The sequence below is a fragment of the Lepeophtheirus salmonis genome, chromosome 6, assembly GCF_016086655.4.
Source record: "Lepeophtheirus salmonis chromosome 6, UVic_Lsal_1.4, whole genome shotgun sequence".
In the NCBI taxonomy this organism is placed as follows: Eukaryota; Metazoa; Arthropoda; class Copepoda; order Siphonostomatoida; family Caligidae; genus Lepeophtheirus; species Lepeophtheirus salmonis.
The window spans coordinates 13,202,286-13,224,107 of record NC_052136.2 but is presented as its reverse complement, the minus strand read 5'-3'; the positions used below and the strand labels follow the sequence as shown (position 1 = coordinate 13,224,107).

The 21,822-nt window shown below is 32.2% G+C and overlaps 1 protein-coding gene across 1 annotated transcript in view; it reads right to left on the bottom strand.

Annotated features, from left to right (window-relative positions):
* Positions 1-14,614, bottom strand: part of LOC121119514 (CD9 antigen) — a 64,321-nt gene extending 49,707 nt beyond the window's left edge. Inside the window, exon 1 of the mRNA XM_071889599.1 lies at positions 14,407-14,614. The gene's annotated coding sequence lies outside the window, so the exon portion shown is untranslated. The remainder of the gene's footprint in view (positions 1-14,406) is intronic.
* Positions 14,615-21,822: the final 7,208 nt, after the last annotated feature.

Sequence of the window (21,822 nt, the reverse complement as noted above, 5' to 3'; positions counted from 1 at the left end):
GGAGCACACACACACGTAGTTACTCAATACTTAGATGTTTCCTCCTCAATAATGAATTATAAAAGTTTAAAAAATAATAATTTATAGGATGTGATGAGCCAGCGAGTACTATATCATCTAGAACGCTATCTGGCTCTGATTTAGCTGCACACCCTCGCGCAAAATCTCGTCTAATTCACATTCATTATTTATTACCATTACATTTTATTACCTCCGCCAACAAAATTGAACGGAAGTTATGTTTTTGCTACTATTTGTTTGTTTGATAGTCACCCGGATTACGGTAAAAGTTACGTATCGATTTTCATCAAACTTGGTACGAAGATTAATTATATGTATATGGTCACGGTATTTCAGCATTTAATTTTGAGAGGTCAGGATAATACAAAAAGTAAAAAATGCATAATCGACCATAACTTTGGAACAAATCGAGATGGTACATAACTCAATTTGATTTTAGGGAGAGGTTTTACCCTCTTCTTTTTTCTATTCATATTTCACATTTTATAGAACAGTTAACATATACTGCATTAGAGTTCTTTTCAGACAAGAATGCAACAAAATAACTGAAAGACAGACAAACTTTGTTATATTATAATAGATTGTGATGTATAGCACTGTGATCAAAAATAAAATGAAAGAATCCATTTTTCGTCACTTTTTTGTACTTACAAATTCTTTTCTCCGATTACGAAAAAGATACGGAAATAATAAAAATACTTTTTCAATTCGGAAAACATGTACCTAGACACTATTTGCAATATTTTTCTACATTTTAGATCCTTTAAGGCGAAAAATAAGAATAAATCATGTAGATATTGGGGGAATATTATTATTAAAAACACTCTGTAGGCCATCAAACCAGGAAACTTCATTTATAAAAGTCATTCTCAAGTTTTTCAGAGTAAAAATATTAAGGAACACACCATCTCGATCAAAGGGCAAAATTATGTTAACTAGTGCTTTCATGATATATATATATCGATATATTGAGGTTAATATTAGTAATGGGACGATTCAAAAAAAAAATCTCGATGCGGTTCTGGTAAAAATTCCTGATGCCGATTTCGATTCTTTAATATTTTAATTAATAGTTTAAAAACACCATTGTTCTATCAAGGGCATCTAAAGAATTATAAATGTATATTTTTCTTATATGTGAGAGATTGGTTTTTGGATTTTTTTTGAAAAGAAATTTGAAAAATAGATGTTTTCGAAAAAAAAATTTAAAAATTTAATTTCAAATAATAAATTTTCTATAAAAAATTTCAAATATACAATTTGATTTATAATTTTTTTCAAAAATCTATATTTGTTCACTATTTTTCGGAAAATAAATTCAAAAAACCACAGTTTCACACAAAAAATTAATTTTTTTCAAAGTAATTTTCAAAAATACTTCTTTAAATTTAAAGAAAAATTTCCAAAATCCACAGCTGTTTACAAAAAATAAGATTTATAGAAAAAAATTTCAAATATTTAATTTTTTTGAAAATAATATTTCAAATATTATTTTTATGGAAAACATTTCAAATATTAATTTTTTTAGAAAAAAATTTAAAAAATCAATTTTTCTCAAAAAATAAATTATTTGGAAAAAATTTCAAAATATAAATTTATAATATAATTTTCTTTAATTTTAAACAATTGAAAATACTAATATTATAAATTGTGCAAAATTCATATTCCTTCTCTTGAAGTAGACTAATATAGGGAAAGGGGTGTACGCAGGTTTTTTGTTTGGGAGAGGAGGGATTGACTAGCTCAGAATTTTTTTTTATATCCTGGTGATATTTTTTTCTAAAGCTTTTATAGTTCTAACTTTTCAAAATAAATAAAAAATACAATAATTAATTTCACTTTTTGGAATTAACTTTGTAATTCTATTATTTCATTTTCTAACAAATGTATTAAAAATTTGGCTCAAGCCACTGTCTTTTACAAAACTTTTTAAAAATTTAACAACAAAATTTTTGACTATAATCACAATAGTAGTCAGGACCGGTGCTAAGATTTTTCTTTGGGGGTGTTGTGGATATTTCGGACTCTATTAATATTATCAAATCACTTTTTTATTTAAATATGAGCCTTTTCTAGGAATAAAAGGCCTTTCTTAATAATAATAAAATTCTTGGTTATAATCGAATAACTTTTATAAAGATAATATATTAATGCCCTTTTTAAAGAAAGGTATGGGCCTTTTTGGCAAACATTTAATAAAATATGTCAATATTTTATTAATTGAATAACGATATTTTACAAAGTATTGTTAAAAAAGTTATATTTTATTTTTTCAAAGGGCGCACACCCCCGTGTCACGTGACGTGGTTTTTTTAGTTGAGGTGTAGTATCAAGTGCAAGTGCTCAATGCCTAGAAGTGTATAAAATATGTCCTAGAAAGGGGAAGTGACTTTTTTTAGATACAACCTGAAATTGTATTTTATTTTCCAAAGCTATTATTATAATTTAATTCTTGAGAAGGGGCATTTAAGTCCCGGTTGGACTTGGAGTAGAATTGAGGATCAACATCGGAGGTAATTCCATCCTATATGTATATAGAGAAGGATTTGTGCTTATTTCCTACCTTTCACGACTGCTTGCATCTATTCGAATAAAGCATCATGACAGCTAAACTACTCTCCTTTCAAAAATTCTTCAAATTGTCAAGATTATAATGTTCATTTTTGTATATTATTATTTTTACATACAAACACGAAATATTTTATACGGCACTGCCAATGCCTTTCTATAAAATCGGTTTTCTAAAAACTCTTATTTATCTAATTATTTCTAATTATACGATAGAGAATACAACGATTCAACATCTGTAGATAATTCATAGATTGTAATTCACATTAAGAATGATGACTAGAAGGAGCCGACTGTGAATGAAATAAGCTAGCCTGAGGGAGTTCATATACCATTCAACAAAATAACCTTTTCTACCCAAACTAATTTATGCCTCTTTTCTTCCACAATTAAATAATCATCTTCTCATGAGTTCCTATGTAGTATATATTTCAATGCCATTTTAAATGAACATTATTATTTGTTTAAAGGGAAAAGTTGTTGTCTTTTTGTTTTTTTTAATTTATCACTGACAGGGACGGAATTTATGAATTTTTGTAGTTTTTTGTTATGAAAAGAAGGGATTCATTCACAGCAAGATGAAGAAAAATAAAAATTATGAAATATTTATTTTCATATGCATGAATAATACAAAGATAAAATGTATGTAGGGTTTAACTCCCAACAAACCCCCAGTACTACACTCCATTTTTTTATTGGTACACTCGCACGTAGCTACTGAATACTTACATGCTCTCTCCTCAAGAGTAAAAGATTAATGAAAACACATTTAACCATTAATTTCTGTTCTTTTTGGTAATGAGCTCGTTATGTATAATGTGTCCTCACCCCATACACAGACAGATGGATCATCTTTGCTTTATTAATAAATATAAGATTTAATTAATTAAACGTTGAATACATAATGAAGAATCCCTCCGTTTAAAGTATTTAAACCGATATGTTCATTGCAAATGATACTGTATATTAGAGTATGTCGAAAATCATAACAAAAAGACCGATGTTGAGGGTATTGGGAAAAGCTGTAATGGCATGAATGGCTATTCCATGCCAAATTAGAGGACAAATACACCTTTTTGAAGGTTCCCCAATGCACCTGAAACTTTATTCGTAGATGTGAATTTTTATAACTTTTTTTTTTTTTCTAATTATCAATTGTAGTAAAACATTTGATTCATGGAGAAACTTGAATTGTAATTTTAAACTTTTATAATCAAATAGTTCAAGTTGTGTTTTTGTTGAGGAATACAAATTTGATTCACGAATCAAATTTTGTATTTTGAGTTAAATATTATGTTATTTTCATCTTGATGCATCAAGAGTGAAACAATAACATTTCAATATATTTCGACCATAACCATAAAAATTAATCATCTTCAATGTCTAATAAATAGTTACTTCACATAAAAATAAGTATATTAACCATATTTTGTACAATAAAGTTAATGGAGTTAGTCATCCTCATAAAAAAATCAATTTTATGAAAAAAAGGTCATTTTAAAAATGTATATTTATTGGGGGGAACTTCTGAAACCTACTCATAAGTTCCAGGGGCGTCCATAGAAGTGAGGTTGGAGGGCTATAGCCCTCCCCCAAATGAAGGGATTTTTGAAAAATTATCGTTTAAAATGAAATGCTAATTAAAAGGGGGGGGGGAAATAAGTAATTTGTTTTTGTTTTTGAAGGATTTCTATGCTAAAAAAAGTTGATTCGAACAAATTATGCAGCGGAGAATAAATTTTAATTTTTAATATAGTTTTTCAAAAAATTCAAAAAAAAAAAAACCCACCCCAAAACCCTGCGGACGCTCTTGCGTTCCTAATCCTTTTTTTAATACTCTGTAAATGTAGTAACATCGATATTTTTATAAGATATGAGTTATATAGATTCTAACGATACACAAGTTGGCTTTTAGCGACCGGGGCGAGTTGAGTATTTCACATTTATCCATATTTTATTTGCCAGTCGTATATGCTAACGCTATTTAAAAATATGGGACCCACAGACTCCAAAAAAACAACCCGTGAACTATTAATGATAAAATGAAAAAAAAATGATAATTGAGAAAAGTATGTGCAAGACTTGCATAAAATATGGAAAGACATATTTAAATTTCAGTGTATACATTATCTACTTACGGAATCCCGAAAGGTAGAAGAAAAATATTTCCAAGGATCCTACTCAATGACAATTTTCCGGAAAATGAACAATTCTTAATACAAAAATTCATTGGAGAATTTGTTCACTTGCCCATGCCAAAGGACGCCATCCCCTCCGTCAGGAGTGGGGATGGTACCTTTATGGTTTGAGATGTTTCTCTACTAAAGGGAAAGGACGACTTTGTCTTCACTGCATCGAAGGAAGGATGCACAGGGTCATGTACCCTATAATTCTTGGATGACAACATCCATTTCTCATAGTAGGTCACAGATATGACAATAACCCAAAAACATATGTCCATGATAACAAAGGAGTGGCTCTAGAAGAAGCATATTAAGGTCATGAAGTGGTCTAGCAAGTCTCCGAATCTCTATCCCATAGAACATCTATATCAGTGGGCAAACTTACAAAATCGGCAAGGGGTAAATACGTATCTTCCCTACTGTATGGTATATGTATCCAAAGTGGACTTGAATTTAGTCCGGATAGATGGAGAATTTCTTAACTTATTTGGGAGAAATTCCCAAATGAAATACGTACATAGAATGTGAAGGAGTGTTCTTTGATTAATGTGATGGCAAAAATAACATTTATATTATTAATGGATTCTCAATTCATTATATAGGTAGGTACATATTTTTTAGCTAGTTACATTACAACCATAGCAAAAAATATATATTTTATGCATACTTTTATTTATAAGTAGAAAATTCAAAGCCTCTACGACATTTCACTCAGATCTAAGTTGTATTGTTACATAATTTAAAAATAAATAAAACCAAAATTTTATCAGGTTGTTCAAAGGAGAAAAAACAACGAATTGCACTTCCAGGGTTGTTATAAATGATTGTCTCATCAAAATTGGATGTAACTGCTCTGGAATATGAGTTAAAAAAAGTGTATAGAATAAGATATATCCCAAAAATCATGTGTACAGCTGTCATAAGCTGATACTTGCTAACTCTAGAGCAACATTGACCTTCTTCCCTATTATATTCTACATGGCAAAGTTCAAGGGAAGCAATCAGTAGAAGAAAGAAGACTAAAAATTCAAAAAATTGGACGCACACCCCACCAAGGCAATTTTGGGCATTGTGGCGAATGCTCAATCTGGTTGAAAACAGATTTTAGCTACTGCAAGCATCTATTGAATACATAACTTTATCTTAAGACATCATGAAGTGTTAAGTAGGTTTCCTTTTTTTATCTTAACCCCATCAGAAATGGTCATTTTTATAATTTGAGGTAATCACACTCCCATATCATGATGAATGCCGATTTTCAAAGGGTGTTTAAAATTACTAAAAATTGAACACATTTGAACTTCTTAACGAACCTCGAAAATTGGATGGTACATTAATTTATGACAAACCTATAGACGATGATATAATATGATACTGTATTATTCATATGATAAACATTGCGTGTTTAAATGACTCCTCTTACCATTGGCATGAGAATTCCAATTCTCTTGCAAACTTTATAATTGAAAAAAAAATAATTTGCTAAATACTAATTATTATGTAGCATACAAACTTTGCATACAGAGTATGAAGGTGAAAAAATCAATTCCAAAAGAGATATAATCTCATACCACCTTCATTATTAGTAGCTATAACATGCATGCATATATGCCTACATATCCATAATATAGGTATATTTGGCAATTCAAACCCTATCAAGTTGTTAATGCAAACAATATGATATTTATATTGTGATCCTTTGATACAAAGACTCGACTGATATATTAGTGAACAGATTAGATTGTTGGTAGTTTGAGAATAATCAGTAATCGTCCAAAAAATTACAGATTTTTAGCGATATTTTTTTTCCTAAATAAATATTAATCTATATTTTTCACACCATTGCCTTCAACATAATTTGCAACCTTTTCTCCAATGAAATAAAAAAAACCGACATGAAACCAGTTAATAGTAGTTAGAAACTATTTTTTCAATAATTGTTGGGAATTGTTCACAACTGAAAAATAGACAGCTGAGAACAAAAATAAATAATATAGTTTTTATGTTAGTGACGTAACACCTTTTTATTAAAAAGAAAATCAAAAGTTTTCAAGTTATTCAATATTTATAAACCAAGACATGATCAAAGCGGCCAATACTGAAAGTTTCCTTTTCCATCTTCTTTAATTTTTGACATCCACACTATTGAAGTATAAATTTTTGTTTGAAAAAAAAGTAAACCTTGATCTTAGGGATTTATAAAAATTACAATTACATGCAGTATTTTTTGTACATTTATTTAAATTGTCTTATAAAAGGGTAAGGTTGATGAAACCATCGTTTTTTTACTATCTAAATGAAGTTATGATTTTTATAAATCAAACCATTATTCCTCAATCAATCAATGAATTTTCCACTCTTCAGTATTTTTTTTATTATAAGGCCTCTAATTTTATATGGTTAAAATTTAAAACCAATAGCCTTTAATGATGTTTTATTCTTGCTTATTATTACTTTGGTTTACAATTGGCAATCAGAAAATGAGATGTAGCATTTTATATAAAGAATTTGAAAATTAAAATAATTTTTAATAGGTATAGAAGTTGTAACTTGTATAAAATTTATCTTTGAACTAAGCATGTGTTTTTGAAAATTATTTGATCATCCATTCTTAAAAATTAAAAAACTTGTACAAACTCAAATACATGGTCACATGGGCCCTCAATCAAATAAAACTTATTTATGCTCTATACAAGTGGTTTTCAACCTCTAGTACGCTAGCTTGCACTAGTGGTACGTGGACAAACGTCATAAATAATGTAAGCCTTAGCTGAGCATTGTGCATATATTCATTTTGGTCGTAATGATGGTTGTACTAGGAGATCTGGTACACATGGTAATAAGTTTGATAATCTATGAAACCATGAATCTACATTTTTAAAGAGCTTAGAGAAGAGGAAAATTCTAGAATATCTCAAAATCAGGGGGAAATGAGCTAATTTACTTTAGTGATGGATAATGAAAATTAGGTTGTAGTCGACATAATTAGTCTCTATCTTTGGTGTTATTAAATTTTTATAGGGTTTTCAAGGGTTTATTCATAAAAAAAAAGAAAAGAAGAGTAAATTAATAGGTTATTGGTTTTTGAGACAAAATAATCAGTATGGGCCTATCAAAATCCATATTGGTTGGCTCTACTGCATAATTAGTGATGAAAATGGTGTGTATTTTGCCATTGTTAGAAAACCCTGAAAATCAACATGGTAATCCTGATAATTTGAAGAATGTTTTAGAGGAGAGTAGCTGTCATGACGTTTAATTAGATCACTTACAATCAGATGTGTCAAGGAAAGGAAGAGAAAGAAATAAACAAGGATATTTGCAAGAACTACTCCAATGCCGATCCTCAATTCTACTCTAAGACCAACAAGGACTTTTAATTATAACTCTGCAAGAAATCCTCATGTTTACTCTCCGTCTTTTTTTATGGGAACACACGAATGTTCAATCAAGTTTTGAATGTAATTAAAGGGTGTAGGAAAGGAAGTTCACGTCTCATGAGTTAAATAATAACGAACACAGCAAAGGAATTGAAAAATCCTTCTTCAGATTATCAATTCAAAAGAAAAAAACAAACTATAACGCATGCTAAAAATACACACAATTTACAACACTATACATAATCCGTACGGATCAATCATGTTTTTCCATAAGATACAACTTTTTATAAGTAATGAAAACCATAGATTATGTATATTCTGCAAAATATTTTTTCCCCATATATAGAAATGTAAATGCAGTGGACCGTACAAATGACAAGCATTGCAAAAATTACTTTTAAATGATTAATTCATCTCTTTGGGTCGAGAGGGATAAAATAATTATCATAAACTATTTTCTAAGTAGATAATTATTTTGGTTTAACTCATTATAAGAATATTTAAGTTTGTTCGACTCTTTTGTGTCCCATAAAAGAGGTAACTACAGACTGATGCATAAAATATGAGTCCCCATACACTCATTTACATTCTCTAAAAAAAAGTTTATGTCCTAACAAATGTAGTAGGGGAGACAGGGTACATTTGGTAAAGACCTTTTCTTTCAAACATCTAAACATTTGTACAGTCACAAAATTTACTTTACAATTACATACATAATAATAAGCAAATTATTGTGAGAAAAATATCAGTGCTTATCAGTGATTCATAATATTAAGCTTACATCCCAACTTAATCTGATATAATTATTCTTTGAAATAGTAGACATTAACTATGTCTACTGTATTAATGCCATATTTTATTAAAAGCGTAGCTATACATTTGTAATTCCGTTCTACCCTAGCTATTTTAGAAACAGACACTAAAACTTTACAATAAGAATCTGGTCACCCTGAACCTCAGCCCTCTACGAGATGTGTTCCTTCTCTTACATCCTCTTCTTTTGCTGATAGTCGTAACTTCAACTATCTAAAAGGGTGTCAGGAAAAAATGGCAAGGAAAAAATGGCAAGATTATTTACCAAAACCGTTTTTCTTCTTGCAAGGGCACTACTGGATGACGTGGGATGTGATGCTAAGTAATTAATTACCATATTCCCTGACACGTTAAAAGGAGTTAACCCCTATCTTAAATAAAACTGATAAGAATGTTTAAAACCCCGATGTGTAAGTCCTCTTACTTGAAGAACGAATATCAGAAAAAATTAAATTAATTGCCTTAGAATCGAAACCTTGATTTAATCAATCCCTAATTCTGCGAGGTTCTGAGTGTCTAGGCACGAGAGAATTCTCATTGGTGCCCCAATGACTTCCTCGATACAACCTGCAACTGTAAGAACCATTTTACCCTGTTCAATAGGGTGTTATCAGAATTGCTGGGGAGCAATTTTATTTTTCCCATCCACTTGTAACTCTCGGAAGCAGTTGAACTGGAGGGAAGAAGTTACCCTTCTTCTTCCACCTGATAGAATACGCATCTAAGGCTCCTGCTTGATCGTCTCTCATCGAAGAATCGTTATTTGACCTTGCGTGGAAATCTCTTGACAAGAAAAAATCCACCTGGGGTTGGAATAAATGGGAGGTCTTTTGGTTGAATACTTCTTCCTTCAATCCAAACTCCCAAGTATGAAGAGACTCTCTTGATAAAAAGTCCCCTTGAAAGAAATCTGCCCAAATTCCTGTTTTCTTCAAACCCTTCCATGCTCTCACAGCGATATCGTTTAGACGTTTCATCTTGGCATTAACCATCTTTAAAAAGAGTAGTTGTATTATTCGCATGAACTAATATCTATGAGTAATATGAAATCGAAATAACGCTTTCTCTACAAATTACATTCCGAGCTCGTTAATATGTTGAAAGGAGCCGTATAATAGAAAAATGCCATAACTTGGTAAGGAAGCATCCGTAAAAACTTCCAGCGGTGGATTAAATTTGTTCGCACTGGTGTACAGACTATTCATAGTTCTTCCCACCATAATATATGTTTCTCGCTCTCTGAGGAGATTTGAATTTCTGGATTGAAAGGTTCATCAAAATTTCCTTTTTATTAATTTAGCTGAAAGTTTCTCTGAAAGAGAGGGAGTACTCAAACGCTGGTCTTACACTTCCGATTTACCCAGTTATTTGTTGAAAGTCTTGGACCGACAACCATCGCCATAGGAGGAATTAACCACGAAGATCTTGGATTTTTTTCGCAGTTATTTGTTGAAGGTCTCGGACCGACAACCTTCTCCTATGGTGGAATTTAGTGACAAGATCTTGGATCTTTTGCACTTCCTCCTCAGGAAGAGTAAGAGTCATAGACACATAGTCTCATAACAACCTTAGATGATTAAGTTGCGTCCGTTGAATCTAAGAACTCTTATTCAATTTGACCTTGAAATCAAGGATTGTGTATAACAGTGAGGCACGCACAAAGGTATTAGCCTACAAAAATAAGTGAACTAAATAGATGCCACAACTTATCTTAAGTTGTGATCTTAGGTATGAAATCACTTCTTTTCAAAAGCTTAGTAAAAATTATCGAAGCTGATGTCAGACCAATGCGTAAAACGTTAAATGTGTAAATATTGTTTCTCTAACGAAATTTGAAAAGACTACGTTAGTCAGGAAAAATCTTTAAAAAAAATGATATTTATCAAACACATCTAAAGTGCATAAAAAAGGAATCTTAGTTTAGCCAAAATCTTAATGAATAAACTTATTCTAATTTAAATTTAGAGTAAACTTATTGTTAAGATTTCTTTTTACTCTCCTTCGAAAGTTATTCTTCTTAGGAACAGCGAATATTCCGAAAATGAAGAAAGGAGACTAATCACTAAATTACAGGTTGCAGAACCAAAACTTGGAATATAATTAAAAGTTTTGTATCTCCGTTAAAATTAATCCTAGGTGGTTGTTTTAAAAAACATTTTTTATTTCCGATATTTAGTTTTTTTGTTTATGCTCATAAACTTCACGTAAACTGGAAAATGTCTGCACAAGAACAAAAAAGAAAACATGTGGCTGCTTTTCTCCGCGCTGAAGTGCCCCTAAAAACGTTTGCCGTCATTGCTGGCATGTCCTTGGCTACAGTCTACAACATCAAGAAGGCACTGGATGAAAGTTAAGGTGTGAAAGTCCAGTCAGGAAGCAGTGGATAAAATAAAAGTACAAAAGATTCGTCCCTCGAATATCGCTAATTTCTGCCCCTCTAAATTCTAGCCCGATATTAATCCATTGGTTTATGCTGTTTGAGGCGTTTTGTACCTCTCGCCCTATTGTGGAATCTCTAAAGTCCGCCATCACCAAGGAGTAGGGCAACCTTACTGAACAGCTCACCATTAACAGCTGCTTGAGCTTCATAGCTTCTTAGATGCTCTCATTGAATAAATGGGAGACATAAAAAATCAAAGTTCTGCAGTAAGCATTCTTTTATATGTCTTAAAAAAGGTATTTGCCTCTAAAGTTATTTCTATATGCCACATCTTTCCGAACAATACAAACCGATTGGGCCGTAATCCTCGCACTGAGGCACAAAATATTTTTTCTACAACTTGTATTAATCGGCCTATTAATGGTGAGTAACTTATTGTTATTCCAAACAGACCCCTCAATAACAAAACTGTGATTACGGCACTCATTATGTTGTGTCTTCTGTCTAACCACCTATGTCTCCCCTAAACAAAATTGCTAAATAAACGTTTGCAAATCAACATATTTATCTCTAGTGAATATAAATAAACTACATACATAATACTATGTATGAACTATGCCCTTCCAGACAAAGTAAGGAACCCCATAAAATTCAATTACAAACATCTTTGCAATAATAACTACCTATAATTATAATACATATATTAATATATAGTTGGGCAATTAAGACGAAAAAGAATTTCCCTCATGTGAGGTCCTTTTCCTCCTCTTCATACCTGCCTTTGAAAACAATGGAGGAGGAGGATGGTATACCACTCTAATGAATAAAGTATACATATGTATGTATAGTTTCTTTTTAGTTTCTATTGAGGAATGGTTAAGCTTCATTGTAGGAACATAATTATATGAGCCTGTTTAATAACGATAATATCATTTTTCTTCGTGGATAGACTATAAAAAAGATACATCCATGTCAATTTCATGGGGAAAAAATTCAAAAAAATAAATAAATATGGTAGCCCTGATTCCTGAGAGACAGCATATCAGCTGTCGATATTTGAATTTTTGGAGAGGAAAGGAGTCGTCAATTTGCTACGAGAGAAGGATCATGACGCATTCGAAGACCTTATTGATCCATTCTCTGGAAAGGTTACATCTTTAACACAATCCATTTTTTTAATGTTCCTTTAATTGGTTAGATAGAAATGCTCTGATTGAGTATAGGTAAACATTATATTATTACAATTACTCCAACTAACCTAGGAATCTTGTGTGAAGTCCATATACATAAAGTATATTTCTTTCTCTAGGAATCACCTGGGTGCAAACATACGCACATTGATTTCAAGAGATTAATTTCTCCCAAGTGCGTTGTCTACGACCGAAGGCTATTCCATTGTCCACACGACATATTGAGGACTTCTTATTTTCAATTCAATCTATACCATCTGATTATCTTCCGGAGGACTCAAATCCCAGTCTAAGCTCACTGAAATTATCCCACTATTCTATTCTTAATTTTTACTTTTAAGACAAGATATCGTGTCTGCTCCCAAAAAAAATTAAATTAAACACGAGATATCCCTTGTAAAATCCGTTAAGCGAGTTAAATTATATTAATGATCCAAAAACTCTTTGTAAGAACTCATAACCTTCATAAATATAACTTCTAATCATCAGGCTTGTTGATCAGAGTTTTTTCTGATCGCCGATCTATTGCAATGTAGCAATATTATATCGCTAATCGGAATCGGTCCTGATCTTTATATCGCAACAGAAATAGAAAAAAATTGAGATCTGATCAATTTGTAGAAAATTACATATCAGCTTAACTCCCTCAAGTCAAATTAGCCTTTCCTACTAAGAAGACTGAAGAAAAAGCAAAGCAGTTCATTCTTGAGAAGACTATCTTATTTTAAAATCCACCACCCAGCCATCTGTCTGAGGATGTGCAGAAAGAGAGTAATTTCCTCACAAAAGTCCCAAAAAGATGGATAAGGCCAAGCAAGAAGTGGAAAGATACTTGGTTGATGACTATGAAGGTCTGGAAATGATATTGGCCTGCGGAAGGGTCAAAAAGTTATTTCAAAGATACAATGTTGTGCTTCCCAGTAGTGCCAGCAGCGATCATTTGTTCTCCAAGGCCAAACAGATCCTGAGGAGCTGAGAGACCACAGCTTTGAGAAGCAGCTCCTGTCAATGTTAAATAAAGAGCTAGAAGACAAATGATTTATGTAGATATTTTATTATTCCCTGGCATACTATATTTTAGTTATTTTCTAGATATATTTTATTTTTTTATTATAATAAAATATTGGAAATAAATACATTTGAAAAAAGTTTCTAAATCGATTATTTAAGTTAAAAGGTATATATATATATATGTAGGTTTAAAGAAGTTGTTTATTTGAATATGATTACAATTAAATTGATCAAATCGCTGATCCCAAATGGCCCTGATCGATATATCGCTATGTCGCAGTGAATTTCTGATCGCAATTTTTAATCGGATCGCAATATTTTTCCTGATAACTCACAAGCCTGCTAATCTTGCACCACATCTAATATTATTACATTAACAGATACAAATAAAAAGGCTTTGTGGGGACCTACGAATGTATAAATGTGTTGGTGCATCATGATAAAAACAATCGTGAACAAAATTCTAGAAAGGTAGAACTTTCCAATTTATTATATATATACAATACAATACATAAATATTATATCGATAAATTTCGGTAAATTATAGACTTTGTCTTCAAATTAATGGGATGAGTTGATATACTTAAAACTTAACTATAGTTTAAAACCTTCATTTGATTTATGATAATAAATTTAGCCTCGATCGAGTCTTTCAATTAGAATCTATCAACTTGAAATTATTTAATTGTGACGAAGATTTTTGCTACTTTAAGTGCAGTTCGCAGATTCATAAACTAATGAAATTATTTTAAAAATTTGTGAAAAGAAAATGTACAATAAAATATGCTGTTGATACAAATGGCGGTGAATGAGTTTCGTTTAATTAATTAATCAATATTGGTATTAATAAAAAAACTTACATATAATAAATATTATGTTTGGTTTTAGTTTCCACACTCAAGAGGAGATTAAATGATTCAACTCATTGCAAGTACTCTTGTTCTTTGGTAGTCAAATTTATTAATCTCATAAATGATATTAGTTACACACATTGTAGACATCAAACTGAGAAAGGGTTTTATTCTTAAATTGTACAATAAATTTGCCCCCCCCCCCTCTCTTTCTCCTAATTTTTCTCTTCATTTTTCTCCCAATAGAGAACGTTTAAAAAACAAGGTTTTGTGATTTTCTGTATTCAAGCTAGTTCCGTTTTGTTATTATAAAGCGAAGTTACTGCCGATATAGTGGAAAGTTTATTGGCTGCTAAAAGGATCCCATTATAAGCAGCTTCCTACTCAACGTAAAAATATTGAAAGAAAGTAATTGTTCTCTATTTGCTCTGAATTTTTATTATTAACCTACATCTGCATTTATATATCATTATGATAATGGCACTTGTGAATGGGGTTTTAAATTTTTTTTAAATATTATTTTTATTTCAAATAAAAGAAGTTAATCTCAAGACTCTTAAAGTATTTATTTCTATTTTATACCTAGCTATATATTTAATGTTTCTAAATAAATAGATGGATTTAAATATACGAAAGGTCTCGTACTAAATTATTTACTTTTGAATTATTTTTGTATTCCTCATGCGACATCCATTACGTATTGTAATAATCTCTATCTCTATATTCAAAAAGACATATAAAATGATTTAGCATATTAATACTTAACTGTTTTTTAAGTTACCTGGTTAATTAAAAATCTCCCTTTTTTTTACATTAAGCCTTAAAATAGCAATACAAACTTCTTCTTTGATTTTTTTTTTTTAAATGAACTAAATGTATATTTTATTAACAATAAGAAATGATTCATTTAAATTTTAATAAATTATCGTAGATCCGAATACCCACAGGCAGGCCGTTAGAGGCTAATATATCTTATATTGAAAAGTCCTCAATAATTATTATTTTAATCAAAATAATGCTGGAAATATTTCAAGCAACATTTATTTCTGCCAATATTTAATTTGGGGACTTTTAAGTCCTCAAATTGTACCAAAAAAATTTATGTAAAGAGTTTCTTTTGTTGTAAGCTTCAAATAAATTTATAAATAATCCTATAAAGTTTGATTAGCTTTGATTTTTTTTCTAAAGAAACTTTATATGAACACCATGAGGATAAAACTCAAAGTATAATGGAGTATAAAATACCAATCCTTAATAAAAATATAATCAAGCAACCACTTCAAAGATTCAAAGAATCAGAAGCAAGTATAACCTCAAGTATTTAGCACATAAGTAGAATATATTATAAGAATGTAATTACCCCATACTTCTTCAATGAATGTATGTGTAATAATTAAGTACTAATTAGAGAAAAACCACGATAATGGTTTAATAATAGCAATGATAATACTTCAAACATGTAGATTTAATCAAAACTTAACAGTCATTAACAACACATTTTTGATAAATCGTTATAATTATTTTATAAAGAAGATTGGGGACAGTTACAACAATTTTTGATTGTGGCTCAGAGTTGGTCGGAAATAGACATCCCAAAATTTAACAAAACATATCTACATAATTATTCTATAGATTGAATATGTTTAAAGATTATACCGTTCAGTAGTTTTTCCTCAAATTCATTTAATGCAACCAATTAAATGTTTAAACTGTCCCCGTAGCAGGGGATGGCTTACCCTTGCCCAAGGACCCCTGTAAGCAGGACCCGGCACACGCAAACATGAATTCAAATACGCGTGCAACATGGATCTATTGAAAAAAAACAATGCAACGTGTTTGGTAGGATAATAAGTAATAACTATTAGCTACTTTGTGGACGCCATCTTTATTGTATTTTGTAATTCCAATCATGCCCACTAAGTGGTGTGCTCCAGGGTGTAGAACGGGCTATGACAAGGAGCCATAACAGTCTGGTGTTACGATCCATCTGTGGCCAAGCAAAGAGAGAAACCCCGGACTTCCTCCCGCCTGGCTGAGAGCCATTCCAAGAGAAACAAATCGGAAGAAGACAGATTAGACACCATCCAAAAGTACAAAGCAGTGGTTCATGGATTTCAACGACTCTGATTTCATATGTGCACTCTGGAAAGTGGGATTCACGGTAGTGGCACTCTCAGTAAATAACCATACCACCAACCGCAAGCTCTACGAGAAACTGTTTTGCAATGGCAAAGTGAAGGCTTCCATTCCTCATCCTCAGGAAGGAACAAAGAATATTCACATGCTGTTTGACCCAGTGCACAACTTCAAAAACATCTACAACTATTTCCAACGGGTGGATGTGCTCGAGTGCCCATTAACACTTGGAAGATCCAAGACTTTCAGACCAAATTTTGACCAGCTCAGGGAGATTCTCTTGAAGGAGTCTCACTTCAAAGTCAAACAGGCCCACAAATTCTAAGCATTGAACCCTACAAAGCTGGAGTAGACCAATTTGAAATTAGCTGATGCTGTGTTTCACGAGTCATCAATTGGATCACTTAAGTACTACTCCCAAAGAAGACAACAGACCGTAGTTTAAAGACACTGCCGAATTTTCAGAGTTTGTCAGAACTATGTGTAATATCCTAAACGTCAAGATAACTGGAGTTGGCTACGAAAAGAGAGATGAGCTTCAGGAACCAATTTCTGAGAAGAACAAACTTGGCCTCTCTTTCTTGAGAGATTTCGTCGACTTTCTCATAGAGTGGAAAAACAGTAAAGCACCTGGCCTCATAGCAGAAACCTTCCTAGAAGCAAAGCAGACGTGTCTTGCTGCAGCAGATCTGGCAGAGTATCTTCTCCTAGATGAAGACTTGTCCTATGTATTCCTTGACATGTCCTAGTCTGATCCCATCGAAAGAAGGTTCGGCTGGTACAGACAACTAAGTGGAGGAATCTACTGCATCAGTGTGAGACAGATCCTGGAAGCAGAGAAAAAGATTCGTATTCTGAGTCTTGTCAAATTCTCAGGTAAATAAGATATTTGTTAATGGTAAGCTTCTTTATTTAGGTATTACTTATTTTTACAATATAATAATATCTCTACAATATTTTACTTTTTTAAATTTTTAGGTATGACTACTTCAGAAGTTAAAGCTCTGCTGGATGAAGACCTGGTAAAAGCTGAGCTCATGTTGACTAACTGGCAACCACATGACCTCCAGGAACAAGCTTCCAAGGGAAAGAGTAATGCTCTCTACTTTGTTGCCCGATATATAGGTTTTTCTTTGATGAAGAAGATCAGCTTTACATCATGCCAAGAGTTAATGGTCATCAGAAACAGACTTCAGGACTCAATAACCTTCGATAATCCAACCAATCAGCATGTAGACCTGAAATAATTCATCGACATAATGAGCAGAAGGGGCTTGTCGACTCCATCCGACCTTCTCTACCTCTCCTGTCTTTATGATCACTCAATTTTCTCTTACATCAACCCTTTCCTAGAGCTTCATTTGTTAGCACGTTTATTGACAAGATGCAGGACAGTATAAACTCTGACATTATCGCCGTTGTGGGAGTAAAGTGCGAGGAAGGACACTCCTAGTCAGTTTGTCTTCAAAGAATTTCATTCGCTTTGTTTAATGTCATGGGTAAAAATTTAAGTACTAAACTGAATTGTAACATCCGATTTTTAACAAAAAAGAGAATGTCAGCTAAGAATTCAGAAGCTAATATAGAAAAAAAGCTAAATTACAATCAAAATCTTCTGACTTGTACACTTGGACCAACTTTGTACTTTTTAAAAGTGCCTTTTCTTTTTTATATGTTTTTAATGTTTATGTTGATTAAAGTACTAATAAAATAACACTTCTATTACAAATATATAGCCTCATTTTTATTATTTTGATGATTTTCCCTAGAAAAATAATTTTAAAAGCTCTTTATTTTGTAGCAAAACACTTTAAGAGACATTCCATATAGAATAAACAAAGCCCCATATTGGAGACGCGTGAGCGCAGTGTCTTGTCCTGCTTTAAGGAGTCATTGGCTCGCCCAATTCTCCAAAATTCAAAAAAGTTAAGAAGATGACTTTTAAATATATCTATGATAATTTTCTGTCAGAAGTACCAAATCAGAAGCTGTTATATCTTCCAGGGACAAGTACACTTTGTCATACTTCGTCTCCTCTTGGGTTATACCTTTGACTCGAAACTAGCGTTCTGCTTGGGCAAACCCTAACAGAGGTTGTTTACTATAAAATGCGTTATAGTGAACTGACGATTGGTGTTGCTTCATTGTTTTGTTCTATTCTCGATATTTTAACATTCGGGGTCAGCAATTTAGAGGTATTCCTATTCAAAAAGTGCATTCCAATAATGTACTTTATTAGTCTGTTTAAAGTTTTGAGAATAATGTATACTAGGAGGAGCCATGATATTGAAATTTGTTATGTTGGAGGCAATGATTTGAAGCGAGATAAAACATTTCTACAGTCCCTTGAAGCCAAGATCAAGGAAGATCCAACAGAGAAAAATGCACCGCTTGGCTGACGAGTTCAACGTGGACAAGATCACCATCAGCAGGGCATTTCATAATGACCTCGGCCTTAAGAGCTTTTTCAGGACTCCAAGACATCTCCTCGCCGACAGGATGGAAGCCTTAAGGCTTGATAGATGCAAAAAAGTCCTTAGTTACTTGAAGAGTCATCCTTCAAATGGTGAATATCTTCGACTGACAAGAATTTCTTGACAGTCGACCATGTTTTGGACCGCAGAAACGACAAATTGATAGCAACATCACCTGAGGAAGTACAGGGAACCTTCAGAACAAAATATCGGGCCCAAACAATGTGCTTTGGAGTCGTGGTCTCTCATGGAAAGAAAATAGATCCCTTCTTCTTCAAGTGCAATAAGAAAATCGGGACTGAAGCCTACAATAAGGTCCTGAGGTGGAAAATCTTGTCCTGTCTGAAGACTTACTACTCTGAGAACAACTATGTGTGTACCTAAGACAGTGCCCCCAGCTATACGGCCTTTAATACATCAAAATTCTACAACAAGGGCTTTACTGACTTCTGGGTTAAGACATTGTGGCCCTCTTCCAGTCCTGATCGCAATCCTCTCGACTTCAGTGTGGGGAGCGTCTTAGAGAGCAAGGTTGGGAAGACATCACACAGAAATGTGCTGGAGCTAAAGGCCAGCATCAAGAAGCAATGGGCCAACATGTCCACTGATTATATTGTGGCAACCTGCACCAAGTTTCGACCTCGTGTGGGGCTGTGATAGAAGCCGGAGGCAGCCATATTGAATCATTCCTGCCTAGATTGATTGCTAAAAGTTTTTTCAATAACATGCTTTATTATACGTTTCTAATAAAAAGTTATGGGTTTTGCTTCTTGAATGCGGAAAATTTCCCTGTCACACTCTCTACATATTTTGTTCATTTTATATATATGAATCATAATTCATGTGCGTATATGTCAGTCATCACTCATTACGTAAAAAATCCATAAAAATATTTATTCATTAGTCATTATCAAGACTTGTAAAGTTTGTCTTTGATAAAAATCACTTTGTTTTTTTTTAACGGTTATTTTGATAACATTACTAAACTAGGATCAAAGTGTTGAATCCCTACTTTATAACTCAAATACTTTTTATTCAAAGGAATTAGCCTCTCACGAGTCTTAAGTTGAAATGTTGAGATTTTGTACTTTTAAATCTGTAGAAAAATAGCTCAAAACTATTGAGGAGCTATTAAACTAGTGATACAAAAATTTCCTAAGCATAAAAAATGCTGTCACATAGTTCACGACAGATACATATTCTCATGACTGAATACACGAAGGGTGTCTGAAAGGTTTCCGACCTCAACGTGAAGAGGGCAGGACTCTAATAAAAGCAAGTCAAATCTATCTAGCATCAATTGACAGTTATTTACCAAAGCTTCAGCATTTTGGACGTGCATTTGCTACGTAACATTCGTTGTTGTTGTTTTTTTCAACATAGTCTCATAATAACTATACACACTTATCCAGTCAAATTACAGAGTGCACATATTACAGAGATATGAACACCGCTGGGAAAAGTGTGTACTCACATCAACTTACTCAAACGTCACCACGAAGGATGTCATTTTTGTAATGAAAAGATAAGATTTAAAAATTAGAAAAGGAAATATGATTTCTGAATGAGCTCTTCGTTCTTCTCGCCTATCTTTCATTTAAATTAATTTTAGAGTTTAATAAATTTCCTATATATGAATTGAATTAAAATATTTTCCCTGTACTAATGCTATTTTAAATTTTGAAAGTTCTGCTCTTTATAGCAGTAATTTATTTTTGTCCACCCAAAAAAATATCAGGCAGCTGACATTAACAAGGCTCAAAAATTCAAAAGTAGTACCATAGGTCTCACTCACCCCTTCTCCTTGTGCTAATTTTTCTTCACAAAATCGACATTCATTCATCTAAGTGTTTATACCCTATACTATTAAACATTCCCTGGCTACACAAATAAAACAGCAATTTTTATTCCAATCCCTCCTCCATTCTGATTGCATAATCTATAATATTAGTGCAAATATTGAAATTTCTAAAAGCATTCTCCCATACCGATAGAAGGGGCATATTGAATATTTACCACTATATATCAGACATGGCAAGCTTAAACGTGTTCTACTGAATTTAAAATACATCGAGTATTCAAAGTAATCCAAAAATGAAAAGATATGTGACAAATTGAGTCTCAGCCCGTGATTAAAAGGGGCAAAGGGGGAGTACATCACCTTTAACTTCAATTTTGTTGTCAAAAAATGAATTTATGTTATCAAAATTCTAACTTTTTTTTGTCATTATCAGGTATCTATAAGGATGAAGCAAAGTTTATATGTGTGTAAGTATGAAAAGCAGTCGCAATGTGCACTGTATAATGTACATAGTGCTTTCTGATTTATATGATAAACTAATTTTGGTTTAAGAAATAAAAATATAGTCATAATAATGAAATCTTGCAGGTGTGTGTATATAGAATCGAACCTGTACACTGGGTGCACTGTATATAGTGATCCCTGAGGTGTTTCACGTAGTCAAATTAATGAAATATTGCAGGCTTGCGCATGCAGCATCAAATATGCAGTACTGTTTCTGTTTGTTTGTTTTTTGTATTGCTCTCTTATGTATGTATTGCATGAATAATTGATGATATACATACATATTGATTCAGTAGCATTTACAGTCTGTATATGTTAAGATTTGAATAAAATTTAAAGGCTGGTGTGTAAAAATGAGACAACTCTCGCACGCGTTTTGTATTTAGCATACCGGGAACACTGGTTTATTTGTTTTTGTTAGTGAGCGCTTTACAGATGAAAATATATAATATAAATTGTTTTTTCTCAAACTCTTATTATAATTTTTTTTAAATCTTGAGGACAGAACAC